Source organism: Thalassophryne amazonica, chromosome 14, assembly GCF_902500255.1.
Source record: "Thalassophryne amazonica chromosome 14, fThaAma1.1, whole genome shotgun sequence".
Taxonomy (NCBI): domain Eukaryota; kingdom Metazoa; phylum Chordata; class Actinopteri; order Batrachoidiformes; family Batrachoididae; genus Thalassophryne; species Thalassophryne amazonica.
In genome coordinates this window covers 53,784,062-53,811,336 of record NC_047116.1, presented here as the reverse complement: position 1 = coordinate 53,811,336, position 27,275 = coordinate 53,784,062, and the positions used below count along the sequence as shown (strand labels likewise).

The following is a 27,275-nucleotide window of genomic DNA, read 5'->3' as shown; positions in this document are numbered from 1 at the left end:
TGGGTGCTACGAGAGATTTGAGAGAAGATGGAATTTCTTTGCTTGTTTGAAAAGTAAGCAAGATGAGCACGTCAACCTCACTGCTTGTACTTCACTCCTGTGGTGTGTGTGTGTCAGGCTGAACTGCCTGGAATTTAGTGTACTTTAATGATCTCTCATGATCATTATGAGACCACGAGCACGAGTGTGTGAAAACCAGTACTGTGTCCTGAAATAAGCACAGCAAATTTTTTTCACAAATAGAAACTCACTTCTGTAAAATGTAGCCCAAATACCTGACCAAATTATATCTGCTTTAGTAGAATTTTCATTAAATTTCCTATACCACTAAATTATCAACTGTCTGCAAATCCACTCACATAAAAAGTATTACAAAAAACAAGATCAGTTTAACAAGCAGAAAATACTATGGATTGAGGATGGCCTCAGGTGAGTATTTGTTATTGCAGGGTGTTACTGGTCTGCAGGTCATTGTTGCATCAGGACTGTGTGCATCTGGAGGGATTTGGTGGGTCTGTATGACAGTGCTGTCCACTGATGCATTGGAAGTCGACGTCTGATGGGCTGAAGATTGTCGTTGACTTGTATTGGCTCAGTAGACAGCAGTGTCAGCTGGTGGCTAGGATGCTAAGGTAAGCAGCCAACTATAATCGGTCATCTTAAAACATTTATATTTAGTGAAATAAACATGTGCATGTTTATCTCTGCATGGAAACTGTCCTGCAACAAAACAGTTGTAATGACATTTTTGTCTATTCAGTGGTGACATGTAATTTACACTGAGTTCTTATTGCCTTGTCCAATACCATATAGCTGGTTAGCTTGTGGCAATGTTTGCGTACTAAGTCAATAATGCATTGATTAAATCTTTTGCCCTGAGTGAAAAGATCACATGCAAAATGTTTAAAAACAAGGCTTACATTGAATAAAGGTTAGGGTTCACCTTTAAGGGCAGGCATCTACTCCACCACCTATGTAGGCCCCTTTACACAGAATGGTGGCAGTTGTGAGTCATCTTAAACTGAGGGATAAAAGTGGTGAAACACAAAAAAAAGCTGAAACACAAAATTACACCACCACCCCCCCCCCCCCCCCCCCTTTATGGGGCTATTCAACCCAATAAACTGTAGTGAGTGCAGCACCCATTTTGGTGAGAAAAACCCAACTTTCATTATTCAAAATCACTCCTCCAGTAGTATGTTGCCCTTACTAGGATGCAGCAGTTTTCTATCTTGGCATAGTTCTGGAGGAAATACTGGAGGAAATCACTGAAGAAATGAACAAATTAAAAATATGGATTTACCGAAAAAAAAAAAAACTGTCATTAAACTTAAATAAAGCAAAACGAATGTTATTTGGGAACTGCAGAATGAATGAGCAAGTACAAATACAGATAGATGGGGTGTAAATTGAAATGGTTAATGAAAATAAATTTCTTGGAGCAATAATAATAGGTCAGAAACCACACAACAAATACAAACAAACTAAATTATCAAGAAGCATTTCAGTGTTTAAAAAAGCAAAACATGTTCTGGATCTCAAATCACTGCACTTATTTTTTTGTTACGTTCAAAAGAAACCTTCAAATAAATACTTCAACAGTAAACATTTGGGAGTACCCAGGTAAGTTTGAGATGCTCACTGTAAGGATCACTGTGAAACTACAATATATAAATAAAAATAAATTATAAAAATATTACAATTTGTAATGCAATTGACTCTTTTGCGACAACAAACGCTGAGTCATTAATTATTATACTGAATACAAATGGACACAAATGTGCTGACAGGCGACAGCTTAATGCTAACTTTAACCTTGAAAATGCCATAGACATGCGAACGTGTTAGAATCACTCCGGTTTTTAAGTTATAACATCTATCAACTGTTTCAGAGAAGCATAACAGGTCAGTTAACATAAAAATGTAAAATCTTTAAGGTTTTAGTGGGGAAAAATGAAGACAATGTGAAATAAAAACCAACAGCTTTACTTCAAGGGCCCCTTGCTGCCCAACAAGATGCGTGATGGACAAAAAGCAGAAATCCACCAAAAAGTGGACAATTTTCATCCCGGTAATATGCACCTGACCCACAGAGGTGACGCGAAAACACTCTTCTGTGTAACCGCTTCAGCAGCCCTTGTGCGGTGTTGGCTCACATGAGTTTGTGTCCTACAGATGATTTCATATTTGTAACGGAAAGCTATGACCAACCTTCAACATCCTAAGTTTGCATAAAGCAAAGGCCATGAAAGTTTTTTTTCCAAAAAGGAAAAACACAACACAGCAAGGCCTAGTATATCTCCAGGTGTCAAAGGCAGACATTCCGAGCCGACACAGGATGGCTCGGTGTAATAAACCCCCACTCTTTCCAGGATTTAAGACTCACCAAAGTGCATACCACACGGAGCTGCGAATTATCTTATCAAGACCCCAAACCAGATGTGCCAGCTCCTCTCCCATAAAGAAAAAAACAAACCACAGAAAGACATACCTTCTTCCCAAAAATCAACTTGTTGATCACAGTCCAGTTTCTCTGATTAAAATCAATCTAGTATTGACCCCATTCACATTTTGGGAACAAAATCCAAAATCCAGTCCATGGAATAAGAGTGACCCCTGTTGGACGAATTGGGGAAGGGCATGTGACCAACTCATGCAGATTTAAATTGTAACCACGTTTTAAAAGAAAAATTGCATTGTACTGTTGTAACAAAAAAGAAAAGAAAAGGAAAGAAAACAACATGTGACCATTTAACCTCATGCATGAGAAGTAATATACCTGGTATGTTATACTCTGTTCATTGTGGAAAGTTTACCTAATGTGCTTTCCTTCATATACAACCCCTGGCAAAAATTATGGAATCACCGGCCTCGGAGGATGTTCATTCAGTTGTTTAATTTTGTCGAAAAAAAGCAGATCACAGACATGACACAAAACTAAAGTCATTTCAAATGGTAACTTTCTGGCTTTAAGAAACACTATAAGAAATCAAGAAAAAAAGACTGTGGCAGTCAGTAACGGTTACTTTTTTAGACCAAGCAGAGGAAAAAAATATGGACTCACTCAATTCTGAGGAATAAATTATGGAATCACCCTGTAAATTTTCATCCCCAAAACTAACACCTGAGTCAAATCACATCTGCTTGTTAGTCTGCATCTAAAAAGGAGTGATCACACCTTGGAGAGCTGTTGCACCAAGTGGACTGACATGAATCATGGCTCCAACACAAGAGATGTCAGTTGAAACAAAGGAGAGGATTATCAAACTCTTAAAAGAGGGTAAATCATCACGCAATGTTGCAAAAGATGTTGGTTGTTCACAGTCAGCTGTGTCTAAACTCTGGACCAAATACAAACAACATGGGAAGGTTGTTAAAGGCAAACATACTGGTAGACCAAGGAAGACATCAAAGCGTCAAGACAGAAAACTTAAAGCAATATGTCTCAAAAATCGAAAATGCACAACAAAACAAATGAGGAACGAATGGGAGGAAACTGGAGTCAATGTCTGTGACCGAACTGTAAGAAACCGCCTAAAGGAAATGGGATTTACATACAGAAAAGCTAAACGAAAGCCATCATTAACACCTAAACAGAAAAAAACAAGGTTACAATGGGCTAAAGAAAAGCAATCGTGGACTGTGGATGACTGGATGAAAGTCATATTCAGTGATGAATCTCGAATCTGCATTGGGCAAGGTGATGATGCTGGAACTTTTGTTTGGTGCCGTTCCAATGAGATTTATAAAGATGACTGCCTGTAGACAACATGTAAATTTCCACAGTCATTGATGATATGGGGCTGCATGTCATGTAAAGGCACTGGGGAGATGGCTGTCATTACATCATCAATAAATGCACAAGTTTACGTTGATATTTTGGACACTTTTCTGATGTTTAAGGATGATGAAATCATTTTTCAAGAAGATAATGCATCTTGCCATAGAGCAAAAACTGTGAAAACATTCCTTGCAAAAAGACACATAGGGTCAATTTCATGACATAGGGTTAATGTCAACGAGCAGATGTGATTTGATGCAGGTGTTAGTTTTGGGGATGGAAATTTACAGGGTGATTCAATAATTTATTCCTCAGAATTGAGTGAGTCCATATTTTTTTCCTCTGCTTGGTCTAAAAAAGTAACCGTTACTGACTGCCACAATCTTTTTTTCTTGATTTCTTATAGTGTTTCTTAAAGCCAGAAAGTTGCCATTTGAAATGACTTTAGTTTTGTGTCATGTCTGTGATCTGCTTTTTTTCTACAAAATTAAACAACAGAATGAACATCCTCCAAGGCCGGTGATTCCATAATTTTTGCCAGGGGTTGTATAATTGTGTTGTGTGTGCATTCCCACAGAAAACTATTTACAAGAGTTATCCTACAGGACTTGTTTGGTTTCAAAGCGGAAATTTAGGAGTAGTCGCTGATTTATATATATATATATATATATATATATATATATATATATAAAACCAGACAAAGAAACTCAGAAAAAACTACAGTACCCAGAATTCTTGGGGGTGGAGCTTTTAAACCTTTAAAAAAGCCTGCGCCCCGGGAAATCGCTCTCTTCTCTGCTGCTTCTTTTTTTCCTGAGTCTTAAGACGCTGCATAGCCGTCAAGATTTATGACACTTTGTTTGAAGCCATGTGCTGCTTAAAACTTATTTCTTGTTTGTGCGCGCCAACAAGAATTATTTTTCCTTTTTTTCGACAGATAACTTTTGCTCAACTTTTGTAAAGTTAAATGCACGGGCGCATTTAACTTCCATCCATCCATTTTCTTCCGCTGTATCCGGAGTCGGGTCGCGGGGGCAGCAGCTCAAGCAAAGCCATCCAGACCTCCCGATCCACACACACCTCCCCCAGCTCCTCCGGGGGAACCACAAGGTGTTCCCAAACCAGCCGAGAGATGTAGTCCCTCCAGCGTGTCCTGGGTCTTCCCCGGGGCCTCCTCCCAATGGGACGTGTCCGGAACACCTCTCCAGCGAGGCGTCCAGGGGGCATCCGAAAAAGATGCCCGAGCCACCTCAACTGACTCCTTTTGATGTGGAGGAGCAGCGGCTCGACTCCGAGCTCCTCCCGAGTGACCGAGCTCCTCACCCTATCTCTAAGGGAGCACCCAGCCACCCTGTGGAGGAAACTCATCTCGGCCACTTGTACTCGCGATCTCGTTCTTTCGGTCATGAGCCAAATCTCATGACCATAGGTGAGGATCGGAACATAGATCAATCGGTAAATCGAGAGCTTTGCCCCCCTACTCAGCTCTCTCTTCACCACGACGGTCCGATACAGTGACCGCATCACTGCAGATGCTGCACCAATCCGTCTATCAATCTCACGCTCCATCCGTCCCTCACTCGTGAACAAGACCCCGAGATACTTAAACTCCTCCACTTGAGGCAAGGACACTCCACCGACCTGAAGAGGGCAAAGCACCTTTTTCCAGTCGAGAACCATGGCCTCGGATTTGGAGGTGCCGATTCTCATCCCGGATGCTTCACACTCAGCTGCAAACCACCCCAGTGCACGCTGAAGGTCCTAATTTGACGAAGCCAACAGAACCACATGGTCCGCAAACAGCAGAGACGAGAGTCTGTGGTTCCCAAACCAGACCCCCTCTACACCCTGGCTGCGCCTATAAATTCTGTCCATAAAAATAATGAACAGAACCGGTGATGGTTATGAGTAATTTTTTCTCTAATAGTTAAAATTTTATTAGCAAAGAAAGTCATGAAGTCATTACTAGTTAAAGTTAAAGGAATACTCAGCTCAATAGAGCTCTGACTCTTTGTCAGCCTGGCTACAGTGCTGAAAATAAACCTGGGGTTGTTCTTATTTTCTTCAATTAGTGATGAGTAGTAAGATGTCCTAGTTTTACGGAGGGCTTTTTTATACAGCAACAGACTCTTTTTCCAGGCTAAGTGAAGAGCTTCTAAATTAGTGAGACACCATTTCCTCTCCAACTTACGGGTTATCTGCTTTAAGCTGCGCGTTTGTGAGTTATACCACGGAGTCAGGCACTTCTGATTTAAGGCTCTCTTTTTCAGAGGAGCTACAGCATCCAAAAGACACTCTATCTCACTTACAGAGTTTAGGTAGCTACTCTGCCCTGTGTTGGTATATGGCATTAGAAAACATAAAGAAGGAATCATATCCTTAAACCTAGTTACAGCGCTTTCTGAAAGACTTCTAGTGTAATGAAACTTATTCCCCACTGCTGGGTAGTCCCTCAGAGTAAATGTAAATGTTATTAAGAAATGATCAGACAGAAGGGAGTTTTCAGGGAATACTGTTAAGTCTTCAATTTCCATACCATAAGTCAGAACAAGATCTAAGATATGATTAAAGTGGTGGGTGGACTCATTTACATTTTGAGCAAAGCCAATTGAGTCTAATAATAGATTAAATGCAGTGTTCAGGCTGTCATTCTCAGCATCTGTGTGGATGTTAAAATTGCCCACTATCATTATCTTATCTGAAACTCAGCCACATGGGGTGTGCAGCCAGTACATTCTGAGTGCCAGTCCCAAGCCCGGATAAATGAGGAGGGTTGCGTCAGGAAGGGCATCCGGCGTAAAACAAGCCAACCCAACTATGCAGACTCAGAATCGAATTCCCATACCGGATTGGTCGCGGCCCGGGTTAACAACGTCCGCCACCAGTGCTATTGCCCAACAGGGTGCCGGTGGAAATTGGGCTACTGCTGGGCGAAGACGACGAAGAAGAGGAGGAAAACGTTGCCACGAACAGCAGGAGAAGAAGAAAACTAGAAGGGTGGAAATGAGAGTGGGGACTTTGAATGTTGGTAGTATGACTGGTAAAGGGAGAGAGCTGGCTGAAATGATGGAGAGGAGAAAGGTAGACATATTGTGTGTGCAAGAGACCAAGCGGAAGGGAAGTAAGAGCAGGAGCATCGGCGGTGGGTACAAGTTGTTGTACCATGGTGAGGACAGGAAGAGAAATGGTGTTGGGGTCATTTTAAAGGAAGAGTATGTTAAAAGTGTGTTGGAGGTTAAGCGAGTGTCTGACAGGGTGATGAGTGTGAAGTTGGAAATTGAAGGGGTGATGATGAATATCATCAGTGCATATGCCCCACAGGTAGGTTGTGAGATGAAGGAGAAAGAAGATTTCTGGAGTGTGTTAGATGAGGTGGTGGAGAGTGTGCCCAAGCATGAAAGAGTGGTGATAGGAGCAGACTTCAATGGGCATGTTGGTGAAGGGAACAGAGGTGATGAGGAAGTAATGGGTAGATATGGTATCAAGGATAGGAATGGGGAAGGACAGATGGTAGTTGATTTTGCAAAAAGGATGGAAATGGCTGTGGTGAATACCTACTTTAAGAAAAGGGAGGAGCACAGGGTAACATATAAGAGTGGAGGAAGGTGCACACAGGTGGACTACATTCTTTATAGGAGATGCAAGCTAAAAGAAATCACAGACTGTAAGGTGGTAGCAGGAGAGAGTGTCACTAGACAGCATAGGATGGTTGTTTGTAGGATGACTTTAGAGGTAAAGAAGAAGAAGAGAGTGAGAGCTCAACAAAGGATCAGATAGTGGAAGCTGAAGGAGGAAGACTGTTGTGTGAAATTTAGCGAGGAGGTGAGAGAAGCACTAGTTGGAGGAGAAGCAATTTTGGACAACTGGAAAAGTACTGCAGATGTGGTGAGGGAGACAGCTAGGGCAGTACTGGGTATGACATCTGGACAGTGGAAGGAAGACAAGGAGACTTGGTGGTGGAATGAAGAGGTCCAGGAAAGCATAAGGAGAAAGAGGTTGGCGAGAAAGTTTTGGGATAGTCGGAGAGATGAAGAAAGTAGACAGGAGTACAAGGAGATGCGGCGTAAGGCGAGAAGAGAAGTGGCAAAAGCAAAGGAAAAGGCATATTGCGAGCTGTACAAGAAGTTGAATAGTAAGGAAGGAGAAAAGGACTTGTACCGATTGGCCAGACAAAGGGACAGAGTTGGAAAGGATGTGCAGCAGGTTAGGGTGGTAAAAGATGCACATGGTAATGTGCTGACAAGTGAGGAGTGTGTGGTAAGAAAGTGGAGGGAATATTTTGAAGAGTTGATGAATAAAGAAAATGAGCGAGAGAAAAGGCTGGATGATGTGGTGAGAGTAAATCAGGAAGTAAAAGAGATTAGCAAGGACAAAGTGAGGGCTGCTATGAAGAGGATGAAGAGTGGAAAGGCAGTTGGTCCAGATGACATTCCAATGGAGGCATGGAAATGTCTAGGAGAGATGGCAGTAGAGTTTCTAACCAGATTGTTTAATAAAATCTTGGAAAGTGAGAGGATGCCTGAGGAGTGGAGACGAAGTGTGCTGGTTCCTATTTTCAAGAACAAGGGTGATGTGCAGAGCTGCAGTAACTACAGAGGCATAAAGCTGATCAGCCACAGCATGAAGTTATGGGAAAGAGTAGTAGAAGCTAGGCTTAGAAAACAGGTGAAGATCTGTGAGCAGCAATATGGTTTCATGCCGAGAAAGAGCACTACAAATGCAATGTTTGCTCTGAGAATACTGTTGGAAAAGTACAGAGAAGGACAGAAAGAGTTACATTGTGTGTTTGTGGACTTAGAAAAAGCTTATGATAGGGTGCCAAGAGAAGAGTTGTGGCATTGTATGAGGAAGTCTGGAGTGGCAGAGAAGTACGTTAGGGTAGTGCAGGACATGTACAAGAATAGTGTGACAGCGGTGAGATGCGCAGTCGGAATGACAGACTCATTCAAGGTGGAGGTGGGATTACACCAAGGATCAGCTCTGAATCCTTTCTTGTTTGCAGTGGTGATGGACAGGTTGACAGATGAGATCAGACAGGAGTCCCCATGGACTATGATGTTTGCAGATGACATTGTGATCTGTAGTGAGAGTAGAGAGCAAGCTGAGTCTAGTCTGGAGAAGTGGAGATATGCTTTGGAGAGAAGAGGAATGAATGTCAGTAGAAGCAAGACTGAGTACATGTGTGTGAATGAGAGGGAGCCCAGTGGAATAGTGCAGTTACAAGGAGTAGAAGTGGTGAAAGTACATGAGTTTAAATATTTGGGGTCAACTGTTCAAAGTAATGGAGAGTGTGGTAGAGAGGTGAAGAAGAGAGTGCAGGCAGGGTGGAGTGGGTGGAGAAAGGTGGCAGGAGTGATTTGTGACCGAAGAATATCAGCAAGAGTGAAGGGAAAAATTTACAAAACAGTAGTGAGACCAGCTATGTTGTATGGTTTAGAGACAGTGGCACTAACAAAATGACAGGAGGCAGAGCTGGAGGTGGCAGAGCTGAAGATGTTGAGATTCTCTTTGGGAGTGACAAGAATGGACAAGATTAGGAATGAACATATCAGAGGGACAGCTCAGGTGGGACGGTTTGGAGACAAAGTCAGAGAGGCGAGATTGAGATGGTTTGGACATGTGCAGAGGAGGGACCCAGGGTATATAGGGAGAAGGATGCTGAGGATGGAGCCACCAGGCAGGAGGAGAAGAGGGAGACCAAAGAGGAGGTTCATGGATGTGCTGAGAGAGGACATGCAGGTGGTTGGTGTGACAGAGGAAGATACAGAGGACAGGGTGAGATGGAAACGATTGATCTGCTGTGGCGACCCCTAACGGGAACAGCCGAAAGACAAAGAAGAAGAAGAATTATCTTATCTGAGCCAAGCACTAAGTCAGACAAAAGGTCTGAAAATTCACAGAGAAACTCACAGTAATGACCAGGTGGACGATAGATAATAACAAATGAAACTGGTTTTTGGGACTTCCAATTTGGATGGACAAGACTAAGAGACAAGCTTTCAAATGAATTAAAGCTCTGTCTGGGTTTTTGATTAATTAGTAAGCTGGAATGGAAGATTGCTGCTAATCCTCTGCCTCGGCCCGTGCTACGAGCGTTCTGGCAGTTAGTGTGACTCGGGGGTGTTGACTCATTTAAACTAACATATTCATCCTGCTGTAACCAGGTTTCTGTAAGGCAGAATAAATCAATATGTTGATCAATTATTATATCATGTACTAACAGGGACTTAGAAGAGAGAGATCTAATGTTTAATAGACCACATTTAACTGTTTTAGTCTGTGGTGCAGTTGAAGGTGCTATATTATTTTTTCTTTTTGAATTTTTATGCTTAAATAGATTTTTACTGGTTATTGGTGGTCTGGGAGCAGGCACCGTCTCTACTGGGATGGGGTAATGAGGGGATGGCAGGGGGAGAGAAGCTGCAGAGAGGTGTGTAAGACTACAACTCTGCTTCCTGGTCCCAAACCTGGATAGTCACAGTTTGGAGGATTTAAGAAAATTGGCCAGATTTCTAGAAATGAGAGCTGCTCCATCCAAAGTGGGATGGATGCCATCTCTCCTAACAAGACCAGGTTTTCCCCAGAAGCTTTGCCAATTATCTATGAAGCCCACCTCATTTTTTTTTTTTTTTTTTTTTTGGACACCACTCAGACAGCCAGCAATTCAAGGAGAACATGCGGCTAAACATGTCACTCCCGGTCCGATTGGGGAGGGGCCCAGAGAAAACTACAGAGTCCGACATTGTTTTTGCAAAGTTACACACCGATTCAATGTTAATTTTAGTGACCTCCGATTGGCGTAACCGGGTGTCATTACTGCCGACGTGAATTACAATCTTACCAAATTTACGCTTAGCCTTAGCCAGCAGTTTCAAATTTCCTTCAATGTCGCCTGCTCTGGTCCCCGGAAGACAATTGACTATGGTTGCTGGTGTCGCTAACTTCACATTTCTCAAAACAGAGTCGCCAATAACCAGAGTTTGATCCTCGGTGGGTGTGTCGCCGAGTTGGGAAAAACGGTTAGAAATGTGAACGGGTTGGCGGTGTACACGGGGCTTCTGTTTAGGGCTACGCTTCCTCCTCACAGTCACCCAGTTGGCCTGCTTTCCCGGCTGCTCGGGATCTGCCAGAGGGGAACTAATGGCGGCTAAGCTACCTTGGTCCGCACCGACTACAGGGGCCTGGCTAGCTGTAGAATTTTCCAAGGTGCGGAGCCGAGTCTCCAATTCGCCCAGCCTGGCCTCCAAAGCTACGAATAAGCTACACTTATTACAAGTACCATTACTGCTAAAGGAGGCCGAGGAATAACTAAACATTTCACACCCAGAGCAGAGAAGTGCGGGAGAGACAGGAGAAGCCGCCATGCTAAATCAGCTAAGAGCTAGTAGCTGCGCTAAGCTAGCGGATTCCTAAAAACACACAAAGTGAATAATGTGTAAATAATTTAGAGGTGATTCAGCAGAGGGAGTGCTTTAGTTAAGGCATGTGAAGATTACACTGTGAAACAAATCGTTATCTAGTTAACTAGATCAATCTAACTGCGCAGATTAAACAGCTAACAGATACAGCAAAACACTGCTGTGCTCCGGAACAGGAAGTGATACAATACCGCAGTGAGAGCCAACCACCAGTAGAGGCCACCAGTGAAGTTTTATGAGATGCCATCATTTACACAAAAATCAAACTAACATATAATGGACAAAATATTGAAGGTGGTCTGGCATGACATATCGCGCGGCATAAAAACAAATAAATTAATTTTAAAAACTAAACACTTTTTACACCGCACAGTAAATTCATTCCAATGTGAATGACGAGATGTAACTTTTAATGAAAAAGGTTTACATTTACACTTTGTCTAACAACACTAAAGTGGCTGATGGCAGCTCTAACTCTAACCCTAACCCTCACAGATTAAAAATGCTGTATTAAGTAAACCGTGATGTCTAAATCAAGGCGTCAACCAAACCAAAATATAAACGCAACACTTTTGGTTTTGCTCCCATTTTGTATGAGATGAACTCAAAGATCTAAAACTTTTTCCACATACACAATATCACCATTTCCCTCAAATATTGTTCACAAACCAGTCTAAATCTGTGATAGTGAGCACTTCTTTGCTGAGATAATCCATCCCACCACACAGGTGTGCCATATCAAGATGCTGATTAGACACCATGATTAGTGCACAGGTGTGCCTTAGACTGTCCACAATAAAAGGCCACTCTGAAAGGTGCAGTTTTGTTTTATTGGGGGGGATACCAGTCAGTATCTGGTGTGACCACCATTTGCCTCATGTAGTGCAACACATCTCCTTCGCATCATCCGTGAAGAGAACACCTATCCAACGTGCCAAATGCCAGCGAATGTGAGCATTTGCCCACTCAAGTCGGTTATGACGACAAACTGGAGCCAGGTCAAGACCCCGATGAGGACGTCGAGCATGCAGATGAGCTTCCCTGAGATGGTTTCTGACAGTTTGTGCAGAAATTCTTTGGTTATGCAAACCGATTGTTTCAGCAGCTGTCCGAGTGGCTGGTCTCAGATGATCTTGGAGGTGAACATGCTGGATGTGGAGGTCCTGGGCTGGTGTGGTTACACGTGGTCTGCGATTGTGAGGCTGGTTGGATGTACAGCCAAATTCTCTGAAACACCTTTGGAGATGGCTTATGGTAGAGAAATGAACATTCAATACACAAGCAACAGCTCTGGTTGACATTCCTGCTGTCAGCATGCCAATTGCACGCTCCCTCAAATCTTGCGACATCTGTGGCATTGTGCTGTGTGATAAAACTGCACCTTTCAGAGTGGCCTTTTATTGTGGGCAGTCTAAGGCACACCTGTGCACTAATCATGGTGTCTAATCAGCATCTTGATATGGCACACCTGTGTGGTGGGATGGATTATCTCAGCAAAGGAGAAGTGCTCACTATCACAGATTTAGACTGGTTTGTGAACAATATTTGAGGGAAATGGTGATATTGTGTATGTGGAAAAAGTTTTAGATCTTTGAGTTCATCTCATACAAAATGGGAGCAAAACCAAAATGCAAGATCTTACCTTTCAGTCGTTCTCTCTCTCTCTCTCTCTCTCTCTCTCTCTCTCTCTCTCTCTCTCTCAAATTTCAATGAGGACATTCCAACTGCAAGGATACTTGTTTTGGGCTTAGTTTATTTGCTTTTCCCCTCTCTACGTGCTCAGTACAGGTTTGGTGGAGCTCTTCTGTTGAGCCTTGTGTGTGGATTCACAGCTCCCATGCCATCTGATGTCAACAAGCTCCTTCAGCAGCACTAATCCAGTCCCATAACTCCCCTCCATCAGACAACAGTGGCACTAATGTCAAGAACAGTTACAGTTACAGCTCAATCTGACTGTCACTGAACATCTATGTATACGTGTTCCTACAAGTAGTATTAATCATGAATACTGAAATACTGACTGAAGTCCTATTCACCACTTTAAAAACAAAAACATTTAATCTCATACAGAGTAATAAATACAACAAACACTAGATCAGGACAGTGATACGGTGACACTGCTGCACTGTCCTTTTTTAAATAAAAAACTAAATAAATAATTGTGTACATGACTAAGTGCAACTGACTGCCATCATTATAATATATGTGGTCACATCATGATTGCACACATTAACCACATTCAAGTTACATGGGATGCTGTTCCTGGTGTAACTTCAGTCAAAGAAAGAACCCAGTGTGCATCTTGTTAGTGGCTGAAGGCAATCTGATACCCAGAGTAAACCCACACACACACACACACACACACACACACACTGGGAGAATGTGCAAACTACATACAGAAAGGAAATAGACAGCGGTGGTCTCAGGACTCTGGCTGTGAGCGCTAATCACTGTGCCACCATACTGCCTACGATTTTCACACCAGTAACACGTGCCTGCACAAATACTATAGTTCAGAGATAGTTTGAACACTAAAGTGAAATTCTGTCAAGTTTTTTACCACAGCCAGACATAAATGTGGACACATCACTGAAGTAACAAACTGGTTAACTTATCTACTCAATACTCCGGGTAGGCAATTAAATGTTTTCTAATATACAGTACCATTTAGTTTGGGAATATATATCAATTATCTTATATATCAGTTAATTAATTACAGATTAATTAATTACAACACCTATAACAAGTCAATTTTTAAAATCTATATTAATCACACTTTGATCCCTTTTTTTTTACATCACTTGGTTGGTAAATAAAGTGTTACTGGTGTGTGGATTATTTCTGATTTGGATCATTTAAATCAATGTTTATGTGGTTTGGATGCGTGTGTGTTGGAACACTTGCACACGGCTTTGCACATCCATAGTGCTCAGATGAACTTTACGGCTTTGCACATCCATAGTGCTCAGATGAACTTTATCTCTTTTTCTTATGTGAAGAATGAAAAACAGCCTCGTTAATGGTTCCTGTTGCTCCACATGTAAGTGAAACACCTCTTACTTTTCTTACAAAAGCAATGTGCTTTCATAACAGTCATCCATATATATCAAATGTGGGTGGGGTTTCTGTGTAGGACTTTGCACTGAAAGACGGGTTTGCCTTAACAATCGTGAATTAAACAGCCACACGGAGCTCTTATGGGTTTAAAACAGTGTAAAAACTGTTACTTTATATTTAATGTTCAGCACCTCCAATGTCCCACAATTCTATGATTGTTTTAGATATACTAATTTAAGCAGAATTTATGAGTGAACACACTATTTCAGACCCGTGTGACATATGTAACTGAAATAACACCTCCCTGCCCAGATTCAGTCATTTTCCTCATTTTATTAAAGCCCCCCCCCCCCCCCCAAACAAAAGCCACTTTCTCAAAGGCTCAGATAACAGCCAAAATCTGACAAAAACATTAGAAAAGTGGAAACTGCTAAACCGCGCGCGCACACACACACACACACAACCTAAATCCTATTCATCTTCTTTCAGCGGCTCAGCAGATGAATCGTTTCCATCTCACCCTGTATCTCACTCTGTCACACCAGCCGCCAGCATGTCCTCCCTCAGCACATCCATAAACCTCCTCTTTGACCTCTCTCTTCTCCTTCTGAATGGTGGCTCCATCTTCAGCATCCTTCTCTCGCTCGTGTCCCTCCTCTGCACATGTCCAAACCATCTCAGTCTCACCCCTCTCTCTCACTTTGTCTCCAAACCGTTATCTTAAATGAGGTGATTATTTATTTTTTTTTTTCAAATACTCGTAGTGCAGTAATAAATAAATCTCATTATGTTCAAGATCAGGGCTGTCCCCAGACAATGGAATAATGGTGCCGCACTGTTATACTGCCATAGCCGCGCCGCTATACTGTGGCATCATCTCGCGATGTTTTAGCGTGAGACGTGGTGGTAATCTAACCGTGCGCAAAACCATTTCTGCAGGGAAATTTTACATAAACAACTTCAGTTGTTTATTTTATGCTGTTTACATCCAGATGACACAAACCATGATAAAACCCTAGTGTTACACAAAGCCTGATGATCAGAGGATGATTTCTGCCTTTTTTGTTTCGTCTTGGTGGTGACAACAGCCCGTGTAGCCGAGGAGGAGCAGCCAGAAAAACGTCCCAACGTGCGGGGCGCTGTGATCGCCAATCCATCCAGGGAGGGGGGCCCACCGGCGCTGAGCATCACGGAGGCCAAGACCAATGTACAACCAACTCTATCGACACTGTTGGCCGCGGGATTGACCAGATCTAAGGCTAACAGCAATGCTACTGCCACTGTGAAAAGGAAAAGGGTGGCTTTTATAAAGAAAACAGCAGAACGGAAACAGAAATTCTTGAGGTATTGAGACATACTTTCATTCTTTGACATTTTGGTGATGGATAGTGGTGTGCATTATTTCCATTCTTCAGTATATGAAAGGACATGATGCACCTAAATCATAACATTTCCGAGTGTTTCCGACAGCGTTTACGTAATTTGAGGAAATGTCCCAGTGCACACTTGAATTTTATTTTATTTATTTATTTATTCAATGTTTTACCAGGTAAGTCAATTGAGAACACTTTCTCATTTACAATGACGACCTGGACAAGAGGCAACACAACAGCAGGAGAGAATAACAGATTCACAATCTCCACATACAACAGTGAAAAACATACAGTAAAACAACTGCAGAAACAACAACAATAAAACAGAAAATGTTAAGAATTAAGATATACAATATTAAAAACATGTGCAATGGTCCTGTAAAATGTTAGAAATTGAGTTTTTAAAAGTAGATAGAGGTAAAAACAAACTAAGCTTTGAGAGTTGTAAGTTATTCCAGTCACTTGCTGCAGAAAACTGGAAAGAGGAGCGACCAAAGACTGTGCGAATAGACTATCTGTTAACATTAAGAGCGTAGCCGCAGATTAATTACAAAGTCTCCAAAGAAATCCAAATCCAAAGAAATCCAGTCTCCAAGAAAATGGCCCCACTATTGATCTTAACTCACATCTTAAAGCAGATAACTCGTAAGTTGGAGAGGAAATGGCGTCTCACTAATTTAGAAGATCTTCACTTAGCCTGGAAAAAGAGTCTGTTGCTCTATAAAAAAGCCCTCCGTAAAGCTAGGACATCTTACTACTCATCACTAATTGAAGAAAATAAGAACAACCCCAGGTTTCTTTTCAGCACTGTAGCCAGGCTGACAAAGAGTCAGAGCTCTATTGAGCTGAGTATTCCTTTAACTTTAACTAGTAATGACTTCATGACTTTCTTTGCTAATAAAATTTTAACTATTAGAGAAAAAATTACTCATAACCATCCCAAAGACGTATCGTTATCTTTGGCTGCTTTCAGTGATGCCGGTATTTGGTAAGACTCTTTCTCTCAGATTGTTCTGAGTTATTTTCATTAGTTACTTCATCCAAACCATCAACATGTCTATTAGACCCCATTCCTACCAGGCTGCTCAAGGAAGCCCTACCATTATTTAATGCTTTGATTTTAAATATGATCAATCTATCTTTATTAGTTGGCTATGTACCACAGGCTTTTAAGGTGGCAGTAATTAAACCATTACTTAAAAAGCCATCACTTGACCCAGCTATCTTAGCTAATTATAGGCCAATCTCCAACCTTCCTTTTCTCTCAAAAATTCTTGAAAGGGTAGTTGTAAAACAGCTAACTGATCATCTGCAGAGGAATGGTCTATTTGAAGAGTTTCAGTCAGGTTTTAGAATTCATCATAGTACAGAAACAGCATTAGTGAAGGTTACAAATGATCTTCTTATGGCCTCAGACAGTGGACTCATCTCTGTGCTTGTTCTGTTAGACCTCAGTGCTGCTTTTGATACTGTTGACCATAAAATTTTATTACAGAGATTAGAGCATGCCATAGGTATTAAAGGCACTGCGCTGCGGTGGTTTTAATCATATTTATCTAATAGATTACAATTTGTTCATGTAAATGGGGAATCTTCTTCACAGACTAAGGTTAATTATGGAGTTCCACAAGGTTCTGTGCTAGGACCAATTTTATTCACTTTATACATGCTTCCCTTAGGCAGTATTATTAGACGGCATTGCTTAAATTTTCATTGTTACGCAGATGATACCCAGCTTTATCTATCCATGAAGCCAGAGGACACACACCAATTAGCTAAACCGCAGGATTGTCTTACAGACATAAAGACATGGATGACCTCTAATTTCCTGCTTTTAAACTCAGATAAAACTGAAGTTATTGTACTTGGCCCCACAAATCTTAGAAACATGGTGTCTAACCAGATCCTTACTCTGGATGGCATTACCCTGACCTCTAGTAATACTGTGAGAAATCTTGGAGTCATTTTTGATCAGGATATGTCATTCAAAGCGCATATTAAACAAATATGTAGGACTGCTTTTTTGCATTTACGCAATATCTCTAAAATTAGAAAGGTCTTGTCTCAGAGTGATGCTGAAAAACTAATTCATGCATTTATTTCCTCTAGGCTGGACTATTGTAATTCATTATTATCAGGTTGTCCTAAAAGTTCCCTGAAAAGCCTTCAGTTAATTCAAAATGCTGCAGCTAGAGTACTAACGGGGACTAGAAGGAGAGAGCATATCTCACCCATATTGGCCTCTCTTCATTGGCTTCCTGTTAATTCTAGAATAGAATTTAAAATTCTTCTTCTTACTTATAAGGTTTTGAATAATCAGGTCCCATCTTATCTTAGGGACCTCATAGTACCATATCACCCCAATAGAGCGCTTCGCTCTCAGACTGCAGGCTTACTTGTAGTTCCTAGGGTTTGTAAGAGTAGAATGGGAGGCAGAGCCTTCAGCTTTCAGGCTCCTCTCCTGTGGAACCAGCTCCCAATTCAGATCAGGGAGACAGACACCCTCTCTACTTTTAAGATTAGGCTTAAAACTTTCCTTTTTGCTAAAGCTTATAGTTAGGGCTGGATCAGGTGACCCTGAACCATCCCTTAGTTATGCTGCTATAGACTTAGACTGCTGGGGGGTTCCCATGATGCACTGAGTGTTTCTTTCTCTTTTTGCTCTGTATGCACCACTCTGCATTTAATCATTAGTGATTGATCTCTGCTCCCCTCCACAGCATGTCTTTTTCCTGGTTCTCTCCCTCAGCCCCAACCAGTCCCAGCAGAAGACTGCCCCTCCCTGAGCCTGGTTCTGCTGGAGGTTTCTTCCTGTTAAAAGGGAGTTTTTCCTTCCCACTGTCGCCAAGTGCTTGCTCACAGGGGGTCGTTTTGTCCGGTGGGGTTTTTACGTAATTATTGTATGGCCTTGCCTTACAATATAAAGCGCCTTGGGGCAACTGTTTGTTGTGATTTGGCGCTATATAAATAAAATTGATTGACTGAATTGATTGATTGACTATATATATATATATATATATATATATATATATATATATATATATATATATATATATATATACACACACACACACACACACACACACACAATGGGGCCAAAAAAGAGGTCTGTAATTTTCATCATAGGTACACTTCAACTGTAAGAGACAAAATGAGAAAAAAAAAATCCAGGAAATCACATTGTAGGATTTTTAAAGAATTTATTTGTAAATTATGGTGGAAAATAAGTATTTGGTCAATAACAAAAATTCAACTCAATACTTTGTAACATAATTTTTGTTGGCAATGACAGAGGTCAAACGTTTCCTGTAAGTCTTCACCAGGTTTGCACACACTGTAGCTAGTATTTTGGCCCATTCCTCCATGCAGATCTCCTCTAGAGCAGTGATGTTTTGGGGCTGTCGCTGGGCAACATGGACTTTTATCTCCCTCAACAAATTTTCTATGGGGTTGAGGTCTCGAGACTGGCTTGGCCACTCCAGGACCTTGAAATGCTTTTTACGGAGCCATTCATTCGTTGCCCGAGCAGTGTGTTTGGGATCACTGTCATGGTGGAAGACCCAGCCACGTTGCATCTCACTGATGGAAGGAGGTTCTGTCTTAAAATCTCACGATACATGGCCACGTTCATTCTTCCCTTAACACAGATCAGTCGTCCTGTCCCCTTTGCCGAAAAAACAGCCTCAAAGCATGATGTTTCCACCTCCATGCTTCACAGTAGGTATGGTGTTCTTGGGATGCAACTCAGCATTCTTCTTCCTCCAAACACGAGTTGAGTTTTTACCACAATCTGTTCTATTTTGGTTTCATCTGACCACGTGATATTCTCCCAATCCTCTTCTGGATCATTCATATGCTCTCTCGCAAACTTCAGTCGGGCCTGGACACGTACTGGCTTAAGCAGGGGGACATGCCTGGCACTGCAGGATTTGAATCCCTCCCGGCGTAGTGTGTAGCCTTTGTTACTTTGGTCCCAGCTCTCTGCAGGTCATTCATCAGGTCTCTCTGTGTAGTTCTGGGATATTTGTTCACCATTCTCATGATCATTTTGACCCCACGGGATGAGATCTTGCGTGGAGCCCCAGATCGAGGTAGATTATCAATGGTCTTGTATGTCTTCCATTTTCTTACAATTGCTCCCACAGTTGATTTATTCAAACTAACCTGCTTGACTATTGTAGATTCACTCTTCCCAGCCTGGTGCACATCTACAATTTTCTTCCTGGTGTCCTTCAACAGCTCTTTGGTCTTGCCCATGGTTGAGTTTGGAGTCTGACTGTTTGAGGCTGTGGATAAGTGTCTTTTATATAGATAACGAGTTCAAACAGGTAACAGGTGGAGAACAGAAGAGCTTCTTAAAGAAGAAGTTACAGGTCTGTGAGAGCCATAAATCTTGCTTGTTTGTGGGTGACAAAATACTTATTTTTCCACCATAATTTACAAATAAATTCTTTAAAAATCCTACAACGTGATTTTCTGGATTTTTTTCTCATTTTGACTCTCATAGTTGACGTGTACCTATGCTGAAAATTACAGACCTCTCTCATCTTTCTAAGTAGGAGAACTTGCACAATCAGGGACTGACTAAATACTTTTTTGCCCCACTGTATATATGTCCTCGTAATGCAGAGGATAAGTATGATGTCATGATATGATAACTTGTTTTTAAGTGATAGCTGTCCATTTTGATGCAGTCACAGTAAAAGCAGCAGCAGCTCTCCACAAAGAGAAAACATAGTGCATACATTTATCATAAATGCAGCCTCTTAGAAACAGTCTGTACTGGAAGCTCAGCTTTGTGCATGCTTATAAGTCTTGTCATCGACAGAACCGTGAAAAATCTAAGAAATACTTCTGTATGATCAGACAGCCTGAAAACAGCTGAGAGGTCTACGTGTATGGTGTGTGGGTGCAGTGTGCAATGGTGAGTGCTGTTCCATTACAGAACAGACTGGCACACATCAAGACAGGCTCTCAAAGTAAAATAAAAATAAAGCCTACCCGCTCCACTGAGAAGAGCAAAATACAAAATGGAAAAAATGAATAGAGCACTCACCCACTTGTAGAATGATTTCCAAGATTAAATATGTAAAGTTAGTTCCACCAAAGAAGACATCACAAACGGATCACACGCAATCGCCAGCCGAAGTTGTAGAGCTCCTCACAAATAGACCCTGAAGCCGTAACTTTTTTGAATTACGGCTGGCTGAAGAGATTCCATGGCTGCTAGCCGGCTCAAGCCATTTTGAAATGGCTGCTTATGGCTCAGCTCTTATAAATGGCTCAAAATGGCTGGACTCTTTATTTTATTAGGATGTATAATCTTTATGCTATCTACAAGTGTCTCAGTCAATGATAGTGTCTTTCTATTAAAAGGAAGAAAGCAAATATACAGGTGATTAAGACTAGAGTATTTTATTAGCCAATACAATCATGTACAATGTACTTGCCTACACTTTGTTGTAATTATCATGAATAATGCACATCATATTGCGGTTGGATGGCGCTAGGCTAGATCTTCTCCCATTCAGAAGAACACATGTGGTACTGAAAAGGGATTCCACAGGCATGCTGCTTGCTGATATGCAAAGATACACTTTAGCCAAAGATGACAACTATGGAAAGTGTTTTTGATTGTCCTTCCAAAACTCCAAGGAAGTTTCAGCAATTGTTGAGGTCAACAAGTACCTGTTGAGTTCTCTTTGCAGTTGTTGTTCTCGAGACTCCACAACAGATTCCCCGCTGTCTCTGGCATCCTCCAGCCAGGACATCCGCAGCTTTTTCACACTGCTGACTTAACAACCTTAACTATAAAACAAGATCACTAGATAAGTAATGCTTTTCAACAATTTTTTAATAAATCCTACATGGTTGAAATTGAACAAATTTCATTACTTATGATAATGGTACACAGTGGTAGTACCTTGAAGTCTGAATGTTAGGGAGTAGTTCCTTGATATGTTGTGTAGCTTGTCCTTGGTCAAGACTATATCCCTCACTGATGGGTCAAAGCAGACACTCGCTTTCACCAAGTTAGTCATGGGGATTCGCTTGTCCAGGTTCTGCAGGATTCTATTTTTCAGCTTTTTCATTTGTTCGGAATCACTGCCAGTCTCACACAGCTTCCTGATCCTCAAGCAAATCAGTGAGACAACTGATAGGATTGGAGCTACCTCACTGATGACAAAAAAGACAATCATTACTTATTGATCATGGAAAATGAATACTGAATACAATGGAAATGAGAACAACAGTATCTGTATATACCTCAGAACAAGTGTAAATTGTTGTGTGGGCCGCTGAAGAGGAGGTACTGCTGGCCCACCACCACCAGAGGGCGCCCTGTCTGGAGTGCGGGCTCCAGGCACCAGAGGGCGCTGCCGCCTCACAGGAGCAGCCAGGGTGACAGCCGTCACCCATCACCTGAGACGAGACAGCTGATATCAATCAACAGGGAGATATATCAGCAGGACGGCATCTCCACCTCATTGCCGAGATATCGCTCTACCAAGGAGGTAACGTATCCAGCCAAACAGATCATCTTTTGACCATTAAATACTTTTTGCCTTTACACAGAAAGAGAAAAGACAGCAGGAGACTGTATTTTGGATAAGTACTCACATTCCTGCACTCACCTGTATTTTCCTGACAAGAGGTGGAGGTGGTGTTTCCACCCTGTGTGTTGCTGGGTGCAGCCGCACCCACACCTGACTGTTGCTGTTCCTTGCCAGCAGTACCGGATCCGACGAGCGGAGGCAGTGGCCACCTGGGGTTCGGGACTTGGCGGCTCCAGTATCCCCGGGGTTCGGTGGCAGAGGAAATCGGGTGGTTCCGGTTCGACTCGGACAGACGTCTCCTATCGTCGAGCCTGCCCACACGACACCTTTGGAATTCGGTTACTGCTGTATTTGTAATCTGTTGTGTTTGTTGTGTGAGTTCACAACAGTAAAACTTTGTGATCTGACTTTCTCCATTGTCCGTTCATTTGCGCCCCCTGTTGTGGGTCCGTGTTCCTACACTTTCCCAACAGGATATCTCGGCCAACGTCATGGATCCCGAGGGGCGTCAACCGGCTGTTGAACGGCCAATGGAAGAACAGGACGCGCAGGGGGTAATCGGCACCGCTGCGGCTCTCCCTCCCGTCGACCCCGTGCGTAACATTGACGTTCCACTGGTCGTTCAACGACCCCTCCCACCTTCCCCGGAAGCATACATAAGCCCCCCAGAGCCGTACGGAGGCTGTGCGGAGACGTGCGCGGATTTCCTTATGCAGTGTTCGCTCGTCTTCGCACAGCGTCCAGTTATGTACGCGACTGATGCTAGCAAGGTAGCTTATGTAATAAACCTGCTTCGCGGCGAGGCACGCGCTTGGGCTACAGCGCTCTGGGAGCAAAAGTCACGGCTCCTTCAGACATATGATGGGTTTGTGAGGGAGTTCAGAACCGTGTTCGATCACCCCAATAGAGGAGAAAACGCTTCAACTGTGCTACTGTCGATGAGACAGGGGCGTCGGAGCGCAGCTGCCTATGCAGTCGACTTCCGCATCGCGGCTGCGAGGTCCGGCTGGAATAGCGCTGCCCTCCGCGCCGCCTTTGTAAACGGACTGTCATTGGTTCTTAAGGAGCACCTGGTGGCTAAGGACGAACCGCGGGATTTAGATGGGCTCATCGATCTTGTCATACGGTTAGACAACCGGTTAGAAGAACGTCGGCGGGAACGAGACGAAGGGCGTGGCCGGGCACGCGCCGTCCCTCTCCCTTCCGGTTCCGACCGCGCTCTGCCTTCCCCACGCTCCACGGCTCCTGCGCTCCGTGGGGCCACAGCTCCCCCTGCTGACGAAGCTATGGACACGAGTAGGGCAACATTTAGGGCACCAGACGCACAGAGGAGACGGGCCCACGGAGCTTGTTTTGTTTGTGGTGCGATAGAGCACCATATGAGGGACTGCCCCGAGCGGTTAAACTTCAACGCCCCGCCCCTAGAGACTGGGCTAGGGGTGGGCCGAGACATTCACGTGGGACACACCCACATTGCCACATGACTCCCAGTCACGATCCTTTATGAGGACTCAACCCTGAAGGCCCCAGCACTGGTGGACACGGGCTCTGAGGGGAATCTGTTGGACAGCAGATGGGCCAGGGAGATAGGGCTCCCTCTGGTGGCGCTTACCTCGCCTGTACAGGTTCGGGCACTAGATGGCTCCCTACTCCCTCCGAACACGCATAAGACACCACCTGTAACTCTGGTGGTGTCAGGAAATCACCGGGAGGTGATCGAGTTTTTTGTGACTCAGGCCACCTCCCGTGTGGTTTTAGGATTTCCCTGGGTGTTGAAGCACAATCCCCGGATTGATTGGCCGTCCGGGGTAGTGGTTCAATGGAGCGAGACCTGCCATCGGGTGTGTCTAGGTTCCTCGGTTCCTCCTGGCTCCCGAGCTAAGGAGGAGGTCAGAGTCCCGCCCAATCTGGGGACGGTGCCGGTGGAGTACCACGACCTTGGCGACGTGTTCAGCAAGGATCTGGCTCTCACTCTTCCCCCCCACCGTCCGTATGATTGTGCCATTGATTTGGTTCCGGGCAGTGAGTTCCCGTCCAGTAGGCTGTACAACCTCTCATGGCCTGAGCGCAAATCAATGGAGACCTACATCCGGGACTCGTTAGCTGCCGGGTTGATCCGGAATTCCACCTCCCCGATGGGCGCAGGTTTCTTTTTTGTGGGCAAAAAAGATGGCGGACTTCGTCCATGCATTGATTATAGGGGGTTGAACGAGATCACGGTTCGCAACCGATACCCGTTGCCCCTGTTGGATTCAGTGTTCACACCCCTGCATGGAGCCCAGATTTTCACCAAGCTCGATCTTAGAAATGCGTACCACCTGGTTCGGATCCGGAAGGGAGATGAGTGGAAGACGGCATTTAACACCCCCTTAGGTCACTTTGAGTACCTGGTCATGCCGTTCGGTCTCACAAACGCTCCCGCGACTTTCCAAGCGTTGGTTAACGATGTCTTGCGGGATTTCCTGCACCGGTTCGTCTTCGTATACCTAGGCGATATACTCATCTTTTCTCCGGACCCTGAGACCCATGTCCAGCATGTACGTCAGGTCCTGCAGCGGTTGTTGGAGAACCGGCTGTTTGTGAAGGGCGAGAAGTGTGAGTTCCACCGCACGTCTTTGTCCTTCTTGGGGTTCATCATCTCCTCCAACTCCGTCGCTCCTGATCCGGCCAAGGTTGCGGCGGTGAGAGACTGGCCCCAACCCACAAGCCGTAGGAAGTTGCAACAGTTCCTAGGCTTTGCTAATTTCTACAGGAGGTTCATTAAGGGCTACAGTCAGGTAGTTAGCCCCCTGACAGCCCTGACCTCACCAAAAGTCCCCTTCACCTGGTCGGATCGTTGCGAAGCCGCGTTCAAGGAGTTGAAACGGCGCTTCTCGTCTGCACCTGTTCTGGTGCAGCCCGATCCTAGTCGCCAGTTAGTGGTTGAAGTGGACGCCTCGGACTCAGGGATAGGAGCTGTGCTGTCCCAGAGCGGGAAGACCGATAAGGTCCTTCACCCGTGTGCCTATTTTTCCCGCAGGTTGACCCCAGCCGAACGGAACTATGACGTCGGCAATCGAGAGCTCCTTGCGGTGAAAGAGGCTCTTGAGGAGTGGAGACATCTGTTGGAGGGAACGTCCGTGCCATTCACGGTTTTCACTGACCACCGGAACCTGGAGTATATCAGGACCGCCAAGCGGCTGAATCCCAGGCAAGCCCGCTGGTCACTGTTCTTCGGCCGTTTTGACTTCCGGATCACCTACCGTCCCGGGACCAAAAATCAAAGATCGGATGCCTTGTCCCGGGTACATGAAGATGAGGTCAAAACGGAGTCGTCGGATCCCCCGGATCCCATCATCCCGGAGTCCGCTATCGTGGCCGCCCTCACCTGGGACGTGGAGAAGACCGTCCGGGAGGCCCTGACACGAGACCCGGACCCCGGAACCGGACCGAAGAACAAACTCTACGTCCCACCAGAAGCCAGGGCTGCAGTTCTGGACTTCTGTCACGGTTCTAAGCTCTCCTGTCATCCTGGGGTGCGAAGAACCGTGGCAGTCGTCCGGCAGCGCTTCTGGTGGGCGTCCCTGGAGGCCGACGTCCGGGGTTACATCCAGGCCTGTACCACCTGCGCCAGGGGCAAGGCCGACCACCGCAAGACATCGGGATTGCTACAGCCGCTGCCCGTGCCTCATCGCCCCTGGTCTCACATCGGCCTGGATTTTGTCACGGGCCTCCCGCCGTCCCAGGGAAACACCGTCATCCTCACGATAGTGGACCGATTCTCCAAGGCGGCCCACTTCGTGGCCCTCCCGAAGCTACCAACGGCCCAGGAGACAGCGGACCTCCTGGTCCACCACGTCGTCCGTCTGCATGGGATACCATCAGACATCGTCTCCGATCGCGGTCCCCAGTTCTCCTCGCACGTCTGGAGGAGCTTCTGCCGGGAACTGGGGGCCACGGTCAGTCTCTCATCCGGGTATCACCCCCAGACCAACGGGCAAGCAGAACGGGCCAACCAAGAGATGGAGCAGACCCTACGTTGTGTGACAGCCGCGCACCCGACGGCCTGGAGTACCCACCTGGCCTGGATCGAGTACGCCCACAACAGTCAAGTATCATCAGCCACCGGCCTCTCCCCTTTTGAGGTGTGTTTGGGGTATCAGCCCCCGTTGTTTCCGGTGGTCGAGGGAGAGGTCGGTGTGCCCTCGGTCCAGGCCGACCTACGGAAGTGCCGTCGGGTGTGGCGTGCCGCCCGTTCTGCTTTGTTGAAGGCCCGGACGAGGGCAAAGAACCATGCAGACCGGCGGCGGACCCCGGCTCCTACGTATCGTCCTGGGCAGGAAGTGTGGTTGTCCACCAAGGACATTCCCCTACAACTGGACTCCCCAAAACTACAGGAACGATACATTGGTCCGTTTAAAATTCTCAAGGTCATCAATCCCGCCGCAGTGAGGCTTCAGCTTCCGGCCTCACTGCGGATTCATCCAGTGTTCCATGTTTCCAGAATCAAACCTCATCACACCTCACCCCTCTGCACTCTGGGTCCGGCACCACCTCCTGCCCGGATCATCGACGGCAAGCCGGCTTGGACTGTACGCTGGCTCCTGGACATCCGACGGATGGGCTGGGGTTTGCAGTATCTGGTGGACTGGGAAGGGTACGGCCCCGAAGAGCGCTCCTGGGTGAAGAGGAGCTTTATCCTGGACACGGCCCTCCTGGCCGACTTCTACCGTCGCCACCCGGACAAGCCTGGTCGTGCGCCAGGAGGCGCCCGTTGAGGGGGGGGTCCTGTTGTGTGGGCCGCTGAAGAGGAGGTACTGCTGGCCCACCACCACCAGAGGGCGCCCTGTCTGGAGTGCGGGCTCCAGGCACCAGAGGGCGCTGCCGCCTCACAGGAGCACCCAGGGTGACAGCCGTCACCCATCACCTGAGACGAGACAGCTGATATCAATCAACAGGGAGATATATCAGCAGGACGGCATCTCCACCTCATTGCCGAGATATCGCTCTACCAAGGAGGTAACGTATCCAGCCAAACAGATCATCTTTTGACCATTAAATACTTTTTGCCTTTACACAGAAAGAGAAAAGACAGCAGGAGACTGTATTT

At 44.8% G+C, this 27,275-nt stretch overlaps 1 protein-coding gene and 1 long non-coding RNA gene across 2 annotated transcripts in view; both read right to left on the bottom strand.

The window, feature by feature from the left end:
• hdac4 (histone deacetylase 4) overlaps nt 1-27,275 on the bottom strand; it is a 437,614-nt gene that overhangs the window by 293,771 nt on the left and 116,568 nt on the right. The window lies entirely within an intron of this gene.
• LOC117524831 lies at nt 21,085-21,954 on the bottom strand. Its single transcript, XR_004564871.1, has 3 exons — nt 21,897-21,954; nt 21,553-21,806; nt 21,085-21,437 (listed from the first exon to the last, which is right to left on the bottom strand). It is a non-coding gene; the product is annotated as an uncharacterized LOC117524831 (long non-coding RNA).